Source organism: Nyctereutes procyonoides, unplaced genomic scaffold (genome assembly GCF_905146905.1).
Source record: "Nyctereutes procyonoides isolate TBG_1078 unplaced genomic scaffold, NYPRO_anot_genome, whole genome shotgun sequence".
Lineage (NCBI taxonomy): Eukaryota > Metazoa > Chordata > Mammalia > Carnivora > Canidae > Nyctereutes > Nyctereutes procyonoides.
This window is the reverse complement of record NW_026575146.1, coordinates 76,187,431-76,193,983: the sequence shown is the minus strand read 5'-3', so window position 1 is coordinate 76,193,983 and position 6,553 is coordinate 76,187,431. Positions and strand designations below refer to the sequence as shown.

Sequence of the window (6,553 nt, the reverse complement as noted above, 5' to 3'; positions counted from 1 at the left end):
CTGAGAGTTAGCCCTCTGCCTCTCTGACTTGCCCATGAGTCTTGAGCTTTATTTTGATTTTTTTAATTAAAAAAAAAAGTTTTGGGACACCTGGGTTGTTTAGCAGTTGAGCGTCTGCTTTTGGCTCAGGGTATGATCCTGGAGTCCTGTGTCAGGCTCTCTGCATGGAGCCAGCTTCTCCTCCCTCTTCCTATGTCTCTGCCTCTCTGTGTGTCTCTCATGAATAAATAACTAAAATCTTAAAATTTTTTTTAAATTTTTATTTACTTAGGATAGTCACAGAGAGAGAGAGAGAGGCAGAGACACAGGCAGAGGGAGAAGCAGGCTCCATGCACCAGGAGCCCGATACGGGACTCGATCGCAGGTCTCCAGGATCACGCCCTGGGCCAAAGGCAGGCGCCAAACCGCTGCGCCACCCAGGGATCCCTAGGTTTCCCTTTCTGTTAGAAGGTTCCAGAGCTAAGCAACACTCTCCTAGCCACTGGTCACAGGTGTCTATTGAGCACTTGAAATGTCACTAGCCAAAAAGTGGCTTCTTTGTAGGTGAAATAGAAACAGAAATAGATCTGAAGACTTGGTATGAAAAAAAAGGTAGGGTTTCTCAGTACTAATGTTTATACTGGTTACATGTTGAAATGATAATATTTTGGACATATGAGGCAAAGCAAAATATATCCTTAAAATTGATTTTACTGGGGCAGCCCAGGTGGTTCAGCGGTTTAGCGCCACCTTCAGCCCAGGGCCTTACCCTGGAGACCTGGGATCAAGTCCCATGTGGGACTCCCTGCGTGGAGCCTGCTTCTCCCTCTGCCTGTGTCTCTGCCTCTCTCTCTCTCTCTCTCTCTCTGTCTCTCTGTCTCTCGTGAATAAATAAAATCTTTTAAAAATAAATTAATTAAATTAATTTTACTGGTTTCTTTTTGTGTTTTGAATGTGGCTGCTAAAATATTTTGTTTTTAAAGATTTTATTTATTTATTCATGAGAGTCACAGAGAGAGAGGCAGAGACACAGGTAGAAGGAGAAGCAGGCTCCCTGTGGGGACCCTGATGCAGGACTCCATCCCAGGACCCCAGGATCACGACCTGAGCCAAAGGCAGACCCTCAACCACTGAGCCACCCCCCAAGTTTAGTCATAATCTTATGTGAGGTCTTCCCAATCAGCCCCACCCAAAGTCGCTTTAGGAGCATAACAAAAATACAGTTATCACTTAGGAATTTAACAAAGGCTTCCAAAGCTATATGGAACTGGTAAAACCAGTCAACAGATATGTTCTTTATTACCCTCCAATTACAAAGGGAGGTGATTAGTAACCTTCTCCCCACACACAAGCTGTGGCTGCCATGATAGGCACCAACAAGGGGCAGCCAGGTGCAGGCCAGTGCCCAGGAGCAGCGCTGGCTGGGAGTCCAGACTCCTCATCTTAGGTAAGGGCCTCCCACCACCTGTTCCCTCTCTCCAGAGGCTCCTCCACCTTCATATCTCTCTCCCTTGCAGCTCTCTTCCTCCTGCTGCTTCCATTTCTGCACAGAAGCCTCCATCCCTCCAAAGGTGAGCATGCATGGTGTGGGGGGCCGGGAGGTCTGAACCCCCTGAGGTGGCCGAGCAGCAGTGAGAGGCAGAGGACAGAAGGGCTTTCTGGGGACGTCTGAGAGGCAAATATGAAATAGCAGCCAGTTCAATTGAGACACCAAGTGATAAACTGAACCTCAATCTCTGGAGGAGCTGGGAGCCCTGGCCAGGGGTTCAAGGGCTCCAGCCCCTTAAGAATCACAGGCTGTGATTCCTCTGAAGGGGAAACTGCAGAGCTGGCTTTGCGGGGTGGGGGTTGGGGGATGGGTGGGTGGGTGGGTGGGGCCCTTCCCCCCATGACCTGAGGTAAGTCAGGGAAACAGCAGGAGACAGGGTCACAAACTGGGATTATGCAAACCTCAAACCCAAACCATAAAAGCAGAGGGGCCGGTACTAGGACAGAGCTGCCATTGGGGACCCCATCCTCGGCCCACAGGGGCCTGGACAGGGAAGGCAGGCGGTGCTGGGTGGGGCCCAGAAGGGAAGGGCTAGAGGGTTGCCTGCAGTCAGGGAGCATCTCTGCTCTGCTCAAGTGCCAGCCTCAGGGTTGCAGTTCTGACCTACCTCCTGCCACTCCCTGCTTCAGGTTCTGGGGGAGCCCCTATGAAGACACCCCTCAAGCTGAGTGTGGGTGCTGCAGCTAGGGAGTACTTCTTGGGTGGGAGCAGAAATGGGACATCTGGGTCGCCTGGGTGGCTCAACGGTTAAGTGTCTGACATAAGTGCCTATGTCTCTGCCTCTCTGTGTGTCTCTGATGAATAAATAAATAAAATTAAAAAAAAAAAAAGAAATGGGACATCTGCTGGGCTCAGAGGGAGAAAGGGGGTGATCGGCCATGTCAAGAGCCAAAGTCAGGACATCTGGGTGGCTCAGTGGTTGAGCATCTGCCCTTGGCTTGGGTCATGATCCTGGGGTCCTGGGATTGAGTCCCGCATCAGGCTCCCCGCAGGGAGCCTGCTTCTCCCTCTGCCTGTGTCTCTGCCTCTCTCTCTCTCTCTCTGTGTGACTATCATAAATAAATAAAAAATAAATAAAAATTTTTTTAAAAATGGTGAAAAACTTAACTTAAAAAAAGAAAAGAAAAAAAAAGTGCTAAAGTCAAGAAGCCCGCCTCATTATGGGCCCAGCTGGTGAAGCTTTTCTTTTCTTTCTTTCTTTCTTTTTTTTTTTTTTTTAAAGATTTTATTTATTCATAGAGACAGAGAGGCAGAGACACAGGCAGAGGGAGAAGCAGGCTCCATGCAGGGAGCCCCACGTGGGACTCGATCCCTGGGTCTCCAGGGTCACACACCAGGCTGCAGGTGGCGCTAAACCGCTGTGCCACCGGGGCTGCCCTGGTGAACCTTTTCTTTTCTTTTTTTTTTTTTTTTTTTTGGTGAACCTTTTCTATGAGAATATCTGTATTGCAACCCCACTTGGTGCCTTAAAAAAAAAAAAGCGGGGCACCTGGGTGGTTCAGTGGGTGAAGCATCTGCCTTTGGCTCAGGTCATGATCTCAGGGTCCTGAGATCCAGCCCCCGCAGTGGGCTCCCTGCTCAGTGGGGAGCCTGCTTCTCCCTCTCCTCCCTGCTGTGCTCTCTCTGGCTGGCTGGCTGACTCTCAAATAAATAAATAAGGGGCAGTCCAGGTGGCTCAGCGGTTTAGCGCCTCCTTCAGCCCAGGTTGTGTGATCCTGGGGTCCTGGGATCGAGTCCCACATCGGGCTCCCGGCATGTCTCTGCCTCTCGCTCTGTCTCTCATGCATAAATAAATAAATAAATAAATAAATAAATAAATAAAATCTTAAAGAAATAAAAGGGCGAGGGAAATAAGGAGCGGAAGAAGGGTGGAGGCTGAGCCATGTCTGATCCCCAGGAGAGGTGCTAATGGTAAGAAAGGAAAGAAGGCTGCTCTGTGGCAGTGTGGCCCTGGGCCCCAGAGACGCCAAGTGGAGTTGCTGTAGAGACTTCTATCCCTTCCAATGCCCCACCCAGAGATGCTGCTACACCTGGGACAAGTTCATCGTCATCCCCATGGATCCCCAGAAGTCCGAGGCTGAAGACTGCAGGACCTACACCCAGAAAATCCTAGGTAGGTCTTGGCCCTGCTGGTAGCTTCCTTCCCCTCTGATCCTTCTGCTCTCCTGGGGACACAGAGACCCATTCCTCTTTCCTTTCCATCCAGGAGCTCTGCCCTCCATGGAGAGACCTATGCTACCAGTGTCAACACTTAGCTGTGTCCCAGCTTCCTGCTGGGTGACCCTGGACAAGTGTCCTGCCCTCTCTGGGCCCAGTTTACCTGTCACCAGGTGAAGGGTACGCAGAAGAACTTCTTATCCAGCCAGAGGTGAGCTGGGGTGTTTGTGGTCTCTCCCCACAGCACCCAAAGTGACATGTCTGGAGAGGAGTGTCCTCTCTGCAAGTCAGTGGGGGACCCCCTCTGGTTCTCTGAGTCCATCCTCATTGCCCCCCAGGTCCCAGATCCTCATGTCTGTGATAGGAAGTCCCCTGGGTGTCCCACAAGAATGTCTGACTCCACATGTGTGCAGGAATGGGTGTGTGGGCCAAGAAAAGAGGCTCATCTGGTTATTGGAAGTCAAGGCCACGTGGAAACCACCCAATGGCCACCAGCCACCAGCAGTGCCACCTGCTGCCCCCTTCAAGGGTTCTCTCATGGGGGTATTTCAAGGCCAAGAGATACTCTGTCTCTAAACCTGGACACCAGGGTGTCTGGGTTTCTCTTCCTACGTGTTACAGAATAGAATGAAAATCCGTGTAAAGGGACACCTGTGGCTCAGTGGTTGAACATCTACCTTTGGCTCAGGTCCTGATCCCAGGATCCAGGACTGAGTCCTGCATCGCGCTGCCTGCATGGAGCCTGCTTCTCCCTCTGCCTATGTCTGTGCCTCTCTCTCTCTCTCTCTCTCTCTCTCTCTCTCTCATGAATAAATAAATAAATCTTTTTTTTTTTAAAAAAAAAGAGGGGATCGCTGGGTGGCTCAGTGGTTTAGCGCCTGCCTTTGGCCCAGAGCGTGATCCTGGAGTCCCGGGATCGAGTCCCGCGTCAGGCTCCCGGCATGGAGCCTGCTTCTCCCTCCTCCTGTGTCTCTGCTTCTCTATGTCTATCATGAATAAATAAATAAAATCTTTAAAAAAAAAAAGAAAAAGAAAATAAAATCCATACGAAGATTTGTGCAGTCTTGTGTGAAGATATCCCAGTGGAGGGGCATCTGGGTGGCTCAGTTGGTTAACCATATGCCTTTGGCTTGGGTCATGACCCCAGGGTCCTGGGATGGAGCCCTGCACCCTTGCTCCACGGGGAGCCTGCTTCTCCCTCTCCCTCTGCCTGCTGCTCCCACTTATGCTCTCTCTCTCTCTCCCTCTCTCTCTCTGTGAAATAAATAAATAAAATATTTTAAACAAACAAACAAACATCCTATGAAAATACCTATATCCATAGTCAAGAAATGATTTTTTTGGTCCCAGACAACACAGCAGAAAGTCACAAGAAGTCTCTGGAAGATCCGGGCCCCTCAGACCACCAGCAAAGTGGAGTAGGCTTGTTCTTTCTTTGAGAGGTCAGAACTACTCAGGGGGAGTCATCAGAGACTGTGGGAATGTATTAGTCTCCTCTGGCTGCTGTAACATATTACCATGAACTTGAGGACTTAATCCAGAATTTTTTTTCTCTCACAGTTGTGGAGGACAGTCCAAAATCAGCATCACTGGGCCAAGATCAAGGTGTCAGGTGGGCTGCAGTCCCTCCAAAAGCTCAAGAGGAGAGTCGGTTCTCTGTGGCTTCCAACTTCTGGTTGCTGCTGGCATTCCTGGGCTTCTGGCTGCCCCACCCCATCTCCAACTCCACCTTCACATGGCCTCTCCTCTGTGTGTGATGTCCCTCTGACCATCTCTTGTGAGCACAGTGATGGCAGTTAGGACTTGGTTGGACAATCCAGAAAAATCTCTGCATCTCAAGATCTTTAACTTCTTCACATCTGTAAAACTTTTATCACATGAGGTCACATTTACAGGTTTCCACGGATTAGGACCTGTGCTCTTTGGGGGGAGGGGAGCGCACCATTCAGCCCACTCCAATTTTACTATATGTGCTGCTGAAGCGAGCACCAGCCCACTCCAGATTCAGGGTAGAAGGGCCTGGAGGCTACAGGCTGACTGCGATTTGGCCAGGTATCCTGTGATTCTCAAGGATTCACTGACTCAGCAAATGCAGGAGTATTAGCGAGAGACAGAGGGAGGTGAGAGACAGAGGGAGGCGTAAAGGGTCCACACTAGAGAGGTCCTGGTGGGGAGAAACTGAGGCACCTCCCAACAGCCAACACCAATTTGCTGGCCTCCTGAGTAAGCCTCCTTGCAACTGGACTGTGCACGTGTTAAGTCTTTGGATGACTGCAGCCCCAGTCTGAACCTCATGAGAGATCCAGGGCCAGAACCACCCAGAAGTGCCCAGCTAAGCCTAACTTTCTGAGCCTCAGTAACATTGATTTTTGCTTTAAACTGTTAATGTTTGGGGCACCTGGGTGGTTCAGTTGGTTAAGCATCTGCCTTTGCCTCAGGTCATGATGCTGGGGTCCTGGGATTGAGCCCCACATCAGGTTCCTTGCTCCTTGGGGAGTCTGCTTCTCCCTCTCCCTCTGCCCTCCTCCCTGCTTGTGTGCTTACGCTCTTTCTCTCTCTGTCAAATAAATCAATCAAATCTTAAAAAAAAAAAAGCTGTTAAAGTTTGAGTCATCTGGGCAGTAACTAAGACATGGGGTGAGAGGAGAGGGCACAGGGCTGCAACAGGGCCCTCTGAGGGACTTCCTCTTTACCCCACACCTTATGTTTCTCAGTGATGCTGCATTTCTCTGTTTTTACATAACTGGAACTTGGTTTAGGAGAGCTGCGGAGAGCAGAGTGAGTGTTCATCTTCTACCACTTTCCCTGCTCGGTCGTGACTAGCCAGGCACTACGTTTCCATGTGACCATAGTGTGTCCCAAGTGAGA

At 50.1% G+C, this 6,553-nt stretch overlaps 1 long non-coding RNA gene across 2 annotated transcripts; it reads left to right on the top strand.

Moving 5' to 3' along the window:
- The first annotated feature begins 1,333 nt into the window (after positions 1–1,333).
- On the top strand, positions 1,334–6,314 carry LOC129500553 (uncharacterized). 2 transcript variants are annotated; one of them, XR_008662567.1, is made up of 5 exons: positions 1,334–1,426; positions 1,497–1,550; positions 3,545–3,641; positions 3,735–3,896; positions 5,246–6,314. It is a non-coding gene; the product is annotated as an uncharacterized LOC129500553 (long non-coding RNA). The 2 variants fall into 2 exon arrangements; XR_008662568.1 differs by lacking the exon at positions 1,497–1,550.
- The last annotated feature ends 239 nt before the right edge of the window (positions 6,315–6,553 follow it).